The 14944-nt window shown below is 44.8% G+C and overlaps 1 protein-coding gene across 2 annotated transcripts in view; it reads right to left on the bottom strand.

Annotated features, from left to right (window-relative positions):
- The window catches only part of PRR5 (proline rich 5), a 70497-nt gene extending 55791 nt beyond the window's left edge, over nucleotides 1–14706 (bottom strand). Inside the window, exon 1 of one of the 2 annotated variants that reach the window (XM_081005645.1) lies at nucleotides 14629–14706. The gene's annotated coding sequence lies outside the window, so the exon portion shown is untranslated. The remainder of the gene's footprint in view (nucleotides 1–14628) is intronic. The other variant, XM_081005647.1, reaches the window with a different exon arrangement.
- Between the last annotated feature and the right edge of the window lie 238 nt (nucleotides 14707–14944).

Below are 14944 nucleotides of genomic sequence, written 5' to 3'. Positions count from 1 at the left end.
AGAAGCTCGGGCTTCCCCTACCCCAGCCCCAGCCCCACGGCTAAAAACGAAGCCGCTCACAGCCTCTCCCGGCTGGAGAGGTTGTGCGTGGCTAAAGAGGAAGCCAAGACAGCCAGCGGGATGGATGTTGGCTTTCTTGGCTTCTTTGCTCTTTGGGGCTGGGGAGGGGAAAAATAATTCCCCCCCTAAAAACTAGGTGCACCCTATGGTCCGGTGCACCCTATGGAGCGAAAAATACGGTAATTATTTCTTTTAAATTTACATTATCAATTATTTTAATTATGTTATTTTTTAAACAATCCTTCTTGCATACTGTTCTTTACACATATAATTCTGAAAAAGGAGATTTCCCATGATTTTTCACAATAAAGAGGCAATAAGAGCAAGCCCCTAAACTAACATGCATCTAGCTACCTTAATTAACAAGCATAAATGCTTGCGTGTGAAAAACCCAGCTACGGGCATGGAAAAGATGAGCAAATGCACTTATCTTTGCAGAGGATCTATTCACCTTCACCCGTGTTATCTTTCCATCTCTGATGACTTTCACGGAGGTGCAAACACTATGAACACTTTCATAACACATGAAAAAACCCTGGAAAGTTGCCAAGTTAGTTACCACAAAGGCCTGTTTAAAAATAGTCACACATGCTGGAGACTTTACTGAGAAAGAAGCAACCTGCAATGTTTGCAGAGGTAAAACTGCAGCTGCAATTACTGAAAACCCGACGAGAGAATAAAATATGCAATGACTATAGACCCTGGAAGATTTAAACCCTGTAGGAATGTGGCCCTGGATTTATACCCCTTTGTTGAATTTTTTGCCATATAACTTTTGCCCTGTAACCTCCTAATTTCAATCTTAACCAAAGCCACACATTGCTAGCTTTGTTTGCTAAGACGTTTGCAGGATGCTCAAAGTTCCTGTCAAGCACACAAGGTATCTTAGAATAAATTAGACAAAACAGGTTATTGTATCGCTTCTACCCCCACCCCACCCTGCTTCCCCAAACCCTTGTCTTGGCTACAGGTGGCAAAACCACTGGTTGAGAAACTGGGTGCCCTGTTAGGAAACATGCTTCTCTCAACTTTCGAACTGTGGTTTATTGTCAAGGTGATTGGTCAACATGGGAGACGTGCGTTTCTACTGGCTGCGCACTCCAGGAGCATAAAGTGGTACCTTGGTTTAAGAACAGCTTAGTTTATGAACAACTTGGATTAAAAATGCTGCAAACGCAGAAGTAGGTGTTTTGGTTTGTGAACTTTGCTGTGGAATAATAACATGTTCCACTTCCTGTTGAGTGTGTTCCATTTGTAAATTGAGTCCCTCACTGCTATGGGAAAGCACGCCTTGGTTTAAGAACGCTTTGGTTTAAGAATGGACTTCCGGAACGGATTAAGTTCTGTGATAGGAATTTTATGGTCTTAGATATATGGTAATGTTCATAACTGCACATACATAGATCAACACAGGAAGACTAACCTGGAACCATTTTGATTCCTAAACTGACCAAATCCTTTCTCTGCAAGGTTAAACTGGAAAAGCCTCCCCATTGTCTCTTTCCTCACAAATCCTGTCTCAAGGATATGTCTGTTTGAATAAGGTGTGAGCCTGTGACCTGGCCCATGAAATAAGTATTTTACCACTACAAAAGAATGGCCAGGCTCCTCAGGCAGTCCAATCAAGTAACCTGCTAGACAGGAGATAAACAACAACAGGAGAAAAACAATATTAAAATTTCTGTGATGTAGGTGGGATGTATCTGAGGGGTGGTCTTAGGTTACACCCCTTCTGTGATGTATGCATAATGTTTCTGGGGGTGGTCTGGATCTAGAGGATGGGAATTTCAAAAGTCTTTATAAACCTATGCACAGCATTTTTGTGGGTCCTCCGCCTTTCCTGCAAGAGAGGGGAGCACCCTGTTGCAACAGATCAATAAAGATCAAGCTTACTAGCTGCTTTGCTTCTCAATATTCTCTGGTTGGCCTCTGTTATTCTCTCCTACCAATAGGGAACCTATGTAAGGACTCTATATGGGCTCTTGGATACCCCATAAGGGAAAAGGGCATATTTTTTATTTTACAACAGTTCATAAACCAAGGTACCGCTGTATTGGGTTACTGGAGAAATCACAAGGGAGCAGTGCTCACAGAGAAGTGTGATTCACAAAGGAGGCTGCCATTACAGATTAACCAGGCCATTACCTCTCATACATAGTAAGAACAGCATTCGCTACGTGTAAAACACAAGAATCTGGCCAGGGGAATCTGAAGATAGTCACGTCCAGTCAGGAATGGGAGCGGCGGTTCAGGTTTCTAGTCTCCTACGCTGTGGGGTAAATGTGAAACCAAAGAAACTTTAAAGCAACAGATTACAATATGGCATGGGGGGAATTTGCTCTTCAAGGTCACAAGTCCACCTGAGCACACCCAAGGGTCTGCGTGTGCATAAAATCTTGGCCAATGGAACTGGGGCTATAAAACAAACCACCCACAAATGGCCTTTTGATTTGGAAGAGAAACCCGTAGAAAACCCGATCGATCTGCAGCTCACCTAGCTATTTGAATGGGTACAAAAGTCCCATTCACAGGCTCAGCACATACAGCAGTCACACCAGTTCCTACTAATATTGCCTTGCAGGTCAAAGCATTACCTGGCAGTGAATTTATTCTGCTACAGGGATGATGCCAGGGCAGAATTCACAGGGATAGGCTCATTTTGCAAAGATGCATTTAGTTTATGGTCAGACCCCAGAGCCCTCTGTGCACAGAGAGTAGAGAACAGATGTGTTACATTAGTTCCTACCAACTGCACACAGTGTAAAGCCACTGGATTGGCCAGGCCAGACCAGGTATAAATACTGGGTGCCTATTTTTCTGCCCTTGCCTACTCAACAGATCCATATCCTCCCTTGCTTTGCACTTCAGACTCTAGCTTCCAGCCGAAGCCACTGAACTCTAGCTAGAGAAATATATCCACCTTCCAGATTCAGGTATGGCCACCCATGGCATATCTGCAAAGAGAGAGAAACACCAGTTTTAAAACTGGGTATTTATGGCTTCCTCGAATAATGATACTTGCATTTCTGTACTGAATTTTCCAAAGTCAATGAAATAAGAATATTGAGGGGTCCCTTCAAGGGGTTGTTCAGCTTCTTAAAGAAGACTGGACCTTCAGAGACAGCGGACCTTTTAAGGCTCTAACCGGTCGAGAAATGAACAGAGACCAGACCAGGATATACGAAAGCAAAGCTGCTATAAGCCTGATCTTTATTAAAGCTGTTGCAACAGGGTACTCCCCCCCCCCCCACGCAGGAGAGAGGAGGACCCAGAGCAAAGGTGTGCAAGCCCTTATATAGACTTTGAAATTTCCCACCCCTGTAGCTCAATACCACCCCCCAGATACATCATACCTACAGCACAGAAGGGGTGTAGCCCAAGACACTACATCAGAGAAGGGGCGGACTACAACAGAAATCTGAGTGCATTTTTTTCTTCTTCTCCTGTCTGCTAGGTTACCTGATTGGATTACCTGGGCATCCGGGCCACTCTTTTCTTATGATAACTACTCAACTCCTGAATCCAGGTCACAGGTCACAGGCTCACCCTATTCATATCTTAAATGCATAGCTGTCAACTTTTCCCTTTTCTTGCGAGGAATCCTATTCAGAATAAGGACATTTCCCTTTAAAAAAGGGAAACATTGACAGCTATGCTTAAATGTGCCCTTGAGACAGGATTTGTGAGCAAAGAGACAATGGGGAGGCTCCCCCGTTCCTTCGACCTTGCAGAGAAATATTTGAGGTGAATTTGGAAGAGAGAAAATGGTTTCAGGACTTTTCTGTGGGTTTCAGACATGTGGTTTACATATTTGTATGTGTTTGCTTGGTACATTTATGAACATCTATTTTATATATATAAGACCTTAAAATTCTTATAACATCAACAAGCTTTTGTGGGCAGAAAAACAGCATACAATGTAGCTCTTCCATTTAACACTTAAAAGGCCACACGTGCTGACAAAGGAAAACATCTACCTTTGCGTATTCCTCAAAGTAAGTGATAGCACTGTGCCCTCACCAGGATGGTGGAAAGAGATAAAGCATTTGTGGTTTTGGACTATCAGCTCTAAAAGGATTAACCTGTGTGCTACAAATTAGACAGCCAAAACAGTGTTGTAGCAAACAGCATTGATTAATGTGCATGTCTGAACCTCTGAGACGTAATGGAATGGCAGGCTTCAGGGCTGGTAAGACCTGAGTTCAAATCCTTCCTCACATGTGGAGATCCTTGGGGTGACATTCACCAATTCACTTCCTCTCCACCAAACCCCTATCACAAGGTTGCTGTAAGGCTAAAATGGGAGTGGGGACATATATAACATCAGCAGCTTATATAATGAAGAACAGGATAAAAACGCAATAAACCAACCAGCCTTAAGAAAAGGCGAGTTATTATCATCACGCTCTAGGGCACAAGTCTCCAAGATCACTGCCTGCGCTGAACAAATTCCCCAGCCCTAATTTAAGTATATTTCAGAAAGATCCTCCCTCTCTGTATCAGCTAAGAGTAATACAATAAGCAATTTGCTACTGCTAAGATGACAAATGCAAACCATCTGTTTAGACTCTCTTGAATTTACAATCTTTCAAGTTATACTAACAGGCATTTTTATAAAACTGTAACACTGAGGCAATTTATTTCTGTGTTTGCTTTTCCACCTAAGTGATGAATGCCTGTTTAGTTTTACAAGACTTTTATAAGTCCTCCCCAGCTAAGTTTGTAGAGATGCAGAATTAACAGTAAAAATAGGGATTTCACTGTACATCAGCTGTCTGTTGAATTATGGAAAGGGAAAAATAACAGTGGAAGAAGCAAACTTAACTCAGTAACATAAATGTAGAGATAAATAATGCTGATCTCTTCAGTTCGTGGGGATGTCGACAGAGAATTGTCTTTATATGTGCAGATCTAAACTGAAGTATGGTAGTCAAATAGCTTGAATCATAGCTATTGAGCTGAATTCATTTGATGAGAATGGCTATTAAATAATATTTTAGTGACTAGCAGCTCAACATCATACATGTTTACAGTCATCCCTCGGGTTACAGACACTTCAGGTTGTGACGTTTTCAGGTTGCGCACCGCGCTGAACCCGGAAGTACTGGAACAGGCTACTTCTGGGTTTCGGCGCTCGCGCATGCGCAGAAACACTAAATCACGTTTTGACCATAAGCACCGAATCGCCACCCGCGCGTGCGCAGACGCGGCGCTGCAGGTTGCGAACGTGCCTCCCGCACAGATCACGTTCACAACCCGAGCGTCCACTGTACTTGCAAGTAGGGTGGATAAAAATCAATGATTTAAAAAATAAATTTTAAAAATTGGATTTTTAAAATTTAAATCTGATTTTTTAATTATTTAAATCAGATTTTTTTAAATTTAAATTGGATTTTTAAAATAAAATGCTTTTGGAGGAAAAATCTTTCTAAAGATAGTTTTCTACTTAAGTTACATTATAGTCCAAAGGCTATTAACCAAGAAATAAGGATTTGTTTTAAGTTTTTCATGTGTGCTAAAACTCAGTCTAAGTTTTTTTTTTTTTTTTAAGTTTAACCACATCAGTTATCAAACATGGATACATATGCTATAATGTTATTGTTTTAGTTAAATAAATTGTTTAAATTTTTATTAAGGAAATGGTCATTTTTCACCTTCCAATAAAGTATAGCAGAAAAGTTGTCCAAATATAAACAGTTAACTTATTAAACCTCACAATAATTTCATAATTATCTGTCTATGTATTTCTAATAGTAAAACCAAATCAGTAATTTTTGATATAACTGTAAAAACTACTCTGAAAATTTATTATTCCAAAAATGAAACCTTCATCTGGTTGTAAATGTTAATTTTTCTGTAAAAAAAAATAAAAAATTAAACCAAGTCTTGCTAACTAGTGATGTAAATTGTGATTTAAATCGATTTGATTTAAATCAAATCCACCCTGTCTCCTGGGCAGTTTTCCTTACTCAAGAACACCCACAAACTCTTTTTGGCAGTGCAAAAATCTGCCATCATATAAAAATGCATGTGCATCACAGGAGTTTCTAAAGAACTGTCCCTGGCTGTATCTCCTAACATATCTCTCTACACAGCTGTAGATGACCATATCTGATCATTGGCAGCAGCCGGGCAACTTAGATTAATGGTCAGCTTGTATCCCTTCTGTAATACAGTACCCAAAAACAGCACATTATTCCGTCGTCCCCCATATGATATCCATGGGTGAAAGTAAAGGGAACCAACTCATGGAATCAGTGGATAGAACTTAAACCCACCTGGGTGTAGCAGTGACTGAGCTCCATGTCAAAACGTCTTCCTTTTAATCGAGACTCAGTCTGTAGCTTCTTTACTTTGTCCCATAGAATTAGACTGCAGCCATTGAGATTTGATCCTGCCCCTTTCCTGCACACCCCACCTCTTCCAGCTTGGTCTCCACTTCTTTATCTTCATTCAAGCGATCCTAAGTTTTATTAGCCATCTTAAGACAGATGGAACAAAAGCTGATCACGACAACTGGCAAGCAAGCATTAAAGCAAAATAGCCAGTTGCCCCCCTCCTCCCGAGCCTCCCTGCTCTCTACAGTCATAAATGGAGTCTCTGCTCCAGAACTTGGGAGGTCAGGTGGATGGAAACTGGAGACAGGACCTTTTGAATGGGGACACCCCAGCATCAGAAAACTGCACTCTCTCCAGGGCTGTTTCCACAGAAAAGCAGGCACCAGCTCAAGGCCTCTTAATTTGCCCAAGCTCTTAAGAAACAGCAATTGTGAATTTTTACGGCTCTTCCTTATCTTCAATTTCTTGCATTTCTTTTATTGCTCCTTTACTATTAACTGTAATAATGGTCATTATCAACTGTGCCATTGTAAGCTGCCACCATAGGCACTTCTAAAATCTGAATGTGTGATATAAATATTTAAAGTAACCATTAAAATAAAGTTTGTGGGGGAGAAGTCGTTGGATAAATTTACCCTCCCCCTTTAATCATAGGTATATTTACGCCAAGCAAAGTCTAATAGGAGGGGAGGAATTCAACCTAGTTATTCTAGCAGAGGAAGGCTCCAGACAGCTATGAAGCATGTTCTCCAATTTAGCTGTCAGGTTGCATTTAGCATTCAGTGCTGGTCCTAGAGATTTTGCTTGCCTGAAAATGTAAATGCAAATTAATTTGGATTGGTGGCTTAGAACGAGCAGTGAAATATACTTATAACCACAATTCTCTCTTTCAAATCTCTACACCCACAAACCTTTCCACCTACAAAGCAAAATTCCAAAAAAATGATTGAACAAGGACCAGATGATTTTTAAACAAGCCAGCCCTTATTTGCAACTGGAATCTGCAGCAGCCTTCAGAAGCAGGCTCTCTGCCTCTCAAAGGGCAGCTCGGATAGGATTGCATCTGTCTTTAAAACAAAACACGGGTGAATTTCTCAGTTGGTTCAGGTTTTCACAAGTGACACTAAAATATTTAATGGTCTCTGTGCGCTTTGCAAAGCCAGGCATGCAGATTCTCCACTTAATTTTTGGAAATGTATCACCTAGCAGGGAACGTTACATCATATTCAGATTCTAAGGCAGGGGTAGGCAACCTAAGGCACAGGGGCCTTCTCAATCTGGCCCGCGGATGGTCCGGGAACCAGCGTGTTTTCACATGAGTAGAATGTGTCCCTTTTTTAAAAATGCATCTCTGGGTTATTTGTTATTCCCCCCCTTCAAAATATAGTCTGGCCCCCCACATGGTCTGAGGGACGGTGGACCGGCCCCCTGCTGAAAAGGTTTGCTGACTCCTGTTCTAAGGGCATCTGCAATTGCCGAGGAGCTCCTTCTGTAGCAGTACCAGAGGCATTCTTGGGAAACGAACGTGGCGCTTGGCTACAGACTCTCAACCGTGGTTTCAGCCTGAAGCAAGCCTGGCCTCCTGGCAATTACATTGTTTAAAAGCATTTGTTTAATTTCCAGAAGCCTCCCAGGTATCAAGGTCTCCCATGGGCACCTTTGAGAAGGCAACGCTAGAGCCAGCTCACCTTGAGCAATGGAGAGCCTCATAGTTCAGAACATCAGCACTGTGAACGTAGCACAGAAATCAGGAGAGAGAGAGCGCACATTTCAAACCATATTTTGGCCTCATGTGTGCTTTTCAGCAGTTGCACCAAACAGGAATAAAGCAAAAGGCTATTTAAGCTACACTTGCTAAGGCAGACCAAGTCAGCAGGAACTTGGGCACTGATTTAAACGAAGAGAGGAAACCTCCAGATACAAAGAGATATGTTTATTGAACCCAATGCATCCATTAATTAATTAATTTGCAACAAAGTTGGAGACCAAAGAAATCTTGAACAGGGTGAAGCATTCTAAACAGGTTCAACACATTGGCTGATTTTGCAATTAGTTGGTGGTAGCTATAAATAATATCTTACCTTAAGATGGTTCTAAGAAGAAAAAGATGCTAACTTTGCTAACAGTGAGTTCCAACAAACCTAGTGTCATATCCCCCCTGCATTTTCCCCCATTTTGAGGACCTAAATGCAGCTCTTCCCAGTCAGCTGGTTGTGTCAAAGCAAAGCATTCAAATGGTCAGTGTTTAACCCTCTGGGGTTCTATTCAGCCTATTTGGGGGGGGGGGGGAATCAAATGCCCATTTTAAGGCTGACTCTACGGCTTACAACATGTGACAAAGAACACTGCACTAAAAACTTTATCAGTTGTTATTTTACAGTACTGCTTCATATTTCCCATAAAGTAAAATGAATACAGACACCTTACTTAACAACTGCAGATAAAGAATATTCTTTATATTCATATAAAGAGAAGGCAAATACAATCCCTCTCCCTCCCCAGTTACACCATTTTGAATTTTGAGAACGTTAGGAAGGCTTCTCTCTCTCTCTCTCTCTCTCTCTCTCTCTCTCTCTCTCTCATGCTTTAATCCCCAAGCACACAATTTTTAAGCCGCTGTACTATTAGAATTAGATTTCTCTCACTGTTATCTCAATATATTGTTGTGATATCTTACTTGGGTGAAGAATGGAAAGACATACAGTGGTACCTCTAGTTGCAGACACGATTCGTTCTGGGGTGCAGTTCGGACCCCGAAAAGTCTGCAACTAGAGCGGCGCGGAGTGTGATAGAGCGCTTCTGCGCATGTGGTGAAACCCAGAAGTATACACTTCCAAAAAGACGCAACATGAACCTAACGCAACACGAGGTACAACTGTATTCCACTGCACCTCATTTTTAGACTAACAAGGTCATAACAATGCCCCAATGAAGATATGCTTTTGAATGCATCGACAGTGCCAGTCTGGTGAAATCTCAGAAGTCGCAAATGTAAATACCGTTTCTAGTGATCTAGAATGCCCTGTATTACTTCCTTGTTTTCCCCCTTCACTAGCAAAATTATGGCAATAATTGTACAGTGGTACCTCGGTTTTCGAACATAATCCATTCCGGAAGACCGTTCGAGTTCCGAAACATCCGAAAACTCAGTCAGGAAGCCTCAATACAGAAAACTCAATACAAAGTCGTGTGGCATGTTCGACTTCTGAGGCATGTTCAAAAACTGAAGCATTTACTCCCGGGTTTACAGCATTTGAAAACCGAAATGTTCGAAAACAGAGACGTTTGAAAACCGAGGTACCACTGTATTTGTAAACTTTGTGCAGGCTACAGAATTCAGCTTTTCCTGAAGCAGAATTTTTAGTGTGGTGTACACACAGTACTGCCTTTACAAGCCTAAAATAGAGATTTTTCCATGCCTTGACTTTCAGTTTCAATGTTGAACACAGTTTAGGTGTTTGGTCAACATTTCAACAATGTTTTCCTATGCATTCAAGTCATAGTTTGTTAATCCTTTCCACATTAAATTATTAGAGGTAATTTAGATATCTTTCACAGGAATTATATTTTACTTCCACAATATTGCCAAGTGAAAAGAACAGAACAGAATGGAACGGAAAACCATTCCGTCAGAATATAAAGAATATAAAGAATGTAAGCAGAATGAGCCAAAGAATAATTGTGGGTTTAGGTTTCAAGACAGGAACCCAGCCAGATTTTCAAATACATACTGCCGCAAATTGGGCCAACAATTTCTAGTGCTATATTGCCTGCTTGACTATATAAATATCTGCAAGATTTAGAAGAATGTACAGCTCACACAAATACACCCACCTCAGCTCCTGGACACCTGAGAGAAAATCCATGGATGTCTTCTGCTTATCCCACAGAACTAGGAATTCATGAAATGGCTCAGTTAACAACAGAACTAAGAAATGGTCCACTTATAACATGGTGGGTTGTCTATATTCAGTGGTGCAGAGCAGGAAAAACAGCAGTTCTAAGACTGCAGCCTCAGGCACACTTACTCGGGAGTAAGCCTCACTGTACCTAATAGGACATAACTTCCATAGACAGGATTGAGCTGAACATAATATATGCCCTGTTGCAACAGATAATAGGGGTTTATGTTAATAATTCATTTTATGTATCAGAATTCAACCTGCAATACGGCAATAATACTGACCTACTTTACAAAGTTGTTGATTGGAACACTCTAGAAAGCATTAGGGGAGATCCACACTTAGGCTGGGAATGTGGGTTCTGCCCATAGAGTGAGCCTGCAGAGAGAACATCACATCTGGCCTACATAGCAATGACTGCATGCTCATACACATCATATTTCCTTTTCTAGTTCAAATTCCTGCTCTAGCTAAAATTTGTCAGTTCCCTCTATGATACTAATAAGATTTGTTATCAATTTGTTTCTAAAACTCTTATTCAGACCTTAGGTGTTCCTCAGTTATTGTAAAGCAATTGTCATCATGTTTTATTTTATTTATTCCTTGCATTGATATCCCATCTTTTTCTCCAAGGAGCTGGACTCTCCCACACCCCCTTTACTCCCTACAACAACCCTGCGATGTAGGTTAGGCTGAGAGGCAGTGATGGGGCCAAGGTCACCCAGCGATCTTCATGGCTGAGTGAGGAGTTGAACCTCTAACCACTGCACCACACTGCCTCTAGTGCGCCTCCACTGCTGCTGTTCTCAGCCTTTTTCACACGGCATTAGCCACAATCCGTATGTGGTTTCTTGAGAAATGCTGCTGTTGCAACTTGCAACATGTGAATACAACTTGAAACCCAGCAAGGGGAAATGACCTCACTGCGTTTTAAGCTGTGAAATGGGTACATAGCCCAAGCCTCTTCGTGGTATTGCTGATGGCTTGGTTACTCTCTTCCACGGTCCCTCTGTTCATCAAACACAACTCCTATTAAAGCTCCACTTCCTCCTGCTATTTCTTGCCTTCTCTCTTGTGGCCCCTTGTATAGGAAACTCTCCCCTCTGAATATGTGGCTGACCTCTTTTCTATCTCACTTGATTTAAAAATTCAATTTACGGTAAGTGAGAAGCAAGCTGGTCATTTCTTTTAAGACCATAACTTAAGGCTGATACAATGTTAGCTCTTCTGCTATGCTCACCCTTCCCAATATTTGCATCTGCTCAGGTGAGGTTTCTCAGGTGAGTAGCGCCAACCTGCGTCACAAAGCCAGCTCTTAGATACCTATGAACCCAGAGCTGTTTTGAGCTTGTTAAGCAAATGTCCTTTCAGATCCCACTATTTGAGATCCATTTATTTTGCCAAAGCAGGGGGAATTAGACACAGGGGACCAAACATGAATGTCACAGTTGCCTGTATTCAGCGTATAGCATATAAATAAAGTAAAAGGCACCTTTGCTTACAGGTGTATGCATCCGACCCCATTTTGCCTGCACATCGTGAATGAGAGGGGTCACCTGTGTAAAACAATGACACTGGCATTAAACTGAAAAGTAATTAGATAAGTTTTGAAGAAGCAACACACAAGCATTTACAAACGGATCAACAAAAACGACTGCTCCATAAAGACACTGTCAGGAAAGACTGAATCCACTTCAGCCACCCTTTCCATACCCAACCAGTGGCGTAGCGTGGGGGGTGCAGGGGGGGCCGGCCGCACCGAGCGCAACATCTGGGGGGGTGCGCTCACGCTCGCAACTCTCTGCCCCTACTAAAATCCACGGGTTAGGGGGCGCAAATTACTTGCCTTGCCCCGGGTGCTGACAACCCACGCTACGCCACTGTACCCAACAACAAATATTTAAAACCTCAGCAGGAGAAATAGTAAATAAGAATGCAGTTTGGTGAAAGTATTTCTAAAAAGCTTCATCTGAGGCTAGAGCTGCTCACTATGTGCGATGCAGTCAAGGCACCCCCATGTTGTGTTCTGCTACTCTCCTCTGTGATATTTAGGAAACAGTCACCCCATGTTCATCCCACCAGTATCAACATGCGTGGGAAAACATGCAACACGGCACACATAAATCTCTGGTCACTGAACGTTACAGGGGAGAAGCGAAAAACTTCATGTCACATGTAATGTGGATTATCAGCCTGACTCTGAAACAGCCTCAAAGCCACTGGACAGCAAGGGTCATGGAGTGTTTTACTCTGAGTAGACCTACTGAACTTAATGAGCAGGACTAAGTTAAGTCCATTAATGTCATTAATTTAAAACGTCACCGAATGCTCAACCCACAGGGTTTTAAGCCTCCTGTACAGCTGTTTCGTGCTTTTTACATTTTCTAACATAAATATATTGGGTGGGGAGGGGAGGATCAAGAAATCTTAAATGGCAAACAGAACAGGAAAAACATGTAAATGTAAATTTAATGAATATGTTGTTCTAAATTTGTTATAGCAGCGGTGAGGAACCCCTGGCTTAAAGGCCTAATTTGGGTAGCCATTTAGCTTGCAAGACTGTCTTCTTCAAATCACACCTCCCTGCCCTCCACTAGACACCACATAGGGCATCAGATGTGGGGCAGGCGGAAACTTCCAAGCAAGAATTGGGAGCCTTAAATTGCTCCCAGTTTTTCCCTTGGCAAGAGGGGTTTTCTGTCTTTGCCCTGTAAAATGTGAGAGGTGACTGATGATGGGGAGGTGCATCTAATTAAATATGGGGGGGGGTGAAAGAGGGACTACAGTATAATAGCTATAGTACTATTGGAAATGCTAGTTTGGCTCCACCAGTCCCACTCTGACCTTGACCCCACCCTGGTAAGAAGCAGCGACACCACTGCCAAGAGGCCAACTCTCTTGTGCTGCCCCGCCAGCCTCTCCTGACCAGCAACACACATTTACCGCAAGGAAAGCTACTAATAGAAAACATCCTTACACTGGTGGAGGAAGAGGAGTGCGGGGGGGGGGAGCGCACCAGGCAGTGCAATTCCAGCAGGGTGCCATCGCGGCTGCCCCCCTGCACTGGGCGCCCTGCCCCCAGGACATGCGCCAGCCCCGCCCCCACCTGCTCTCTGCCCCCCCCAGCATGAAGCCACTGTCCCTACAGTAATCATAGGATCATCTGCCCCACATGCAATAAAACAGGGGTCAGCAAACTTTTTCAGGAGGGGGCCGGTCCACTGTCCCTCAGACCCTGTGGGGGGCTGGACTATATTTTGGGGGGGGGGAATGAATGAATTCCTATGCCCCACAAATAACCCAGAGATGCATTTTAAATAAAAGGGCACATTCTACTCATGTAAGAACACGCTGATTCTTGGACCGCCTGCGAGCCGGATTTAGAAGACAATTGGGCTGGATCCGGCCCCCGGGCCTTAGTTTGCCTATCCATGCAATAAAACATCTCTCTCCCAAATCAGTATCTACAGCCACAGCAGCCAGCAGCTGTAACTCTCCAAGGGTGTGACTTCTCCTGAGCCAGATGGATGCCAGAACTGTAGAGCAGGAAGGGACCCCATGGGTCATCATTCTAGTCCAACCCCTTGCAATGCAGGAATCCTTTTGCCCAAGGTGGGCCTCGAACCCAGGACCCAGAGATGCTCAACCAACCGAGCCACAAAAGATAACCAATTACTACTGTTTCCAGCCATCAAGCCATCAAGCTCATGAGCTGCAGCTCACCTTGGGCAAGTCATTCTCTCTCTCCATCAGCCTCACTGGGGTTTTCCTCCTTGGAGTGTCAGTGGGACCAGAGAGGATGCGGTGCTCTGAGGATGCTCCGAGGAGAGCCGGCAGGCTCAGGCCAGTGGCAAGGCGGACCGAGGCGCACCAGCCACGCTTCCCCTGCGCTCCGGAGCGCAGCCCGGCAGCGGGAAGCCCGGCCGACGGCTCCCCGAAGGGAGAACCCGACGCACCCCCCGCCCCGAGTCCCGCCTGGCGGTTCCCGCTCAGGTCCGCTTCCTGCACCGAAAGCCTCCCCCCCCCCCCCCGGCTCACCTTGGCCGGCGCGCGAGGCCGGGAAGTCGAAGGACCCCACGGCCTCCCTGCCGGAGCCCAGCGTGGCTTCCGCCGCAGCAGCAGCCCGGGGGGGTGTCTCTCCGGTTCCCCGCCCCCGACTCCCCCCCCCGGCTCGAGCGCGGAAATCCGGCCAGGGATCCCCCCGGAGCAGATCCCTGGAGCAGGAGCCGCCCTCTCCCTCCCAGACCCCCCCCCGCCGCCTCCCCCCTTGCAAAGAACCGGCCCGCCCAGGAAGCCGCTCTGCCCCCGAAGGCGCTGGCTGGGCTCACCGGGGCGGCGGGGGGGAAGCCGCTCGGAGTGGGCGCGAGGTGGGTCTCCGGCCGCCGATGCCGCCGCCGCAGGAGCCTCCCGCCCGGCCTGGCCGGCTCCGCCGCCTTCCTGCCTCCTGCCGCCGCCGCCGCCGCTCGGCTGGGGGTTCGGTCCGGCGCGGCGGGCGAGGGCGGTCCGTGCGCGCCGAGGGAGATGCGCTGCGCCCGGCCGGGAGGGAGGAGGGAGGGAGGGGGCGTCTTCCTCGCGCGCGGGGGGAGGCGGGGGGCCAAAGCCCAAGGCGGGGGGAGGGCGAAGCTCCGCTCCACTTCGCCCCCC

This window comes from Podarcis pityusensis (assembly GCF_964106645.2).
Source record: "Podarcis pityusensis genome assembly, chromosome: 5".
Taxonomy (NCBI): Eukaryota; Metazoa; Chordata; class Lepidosauria; order Squamata; family Lacertidae; genus Podarcis; species Podarcis pityusensis.
Note: the sequence above shows the minus strand (reverse complement) of the source record. Positions and strands in the feature narration are given on the sequence as shown.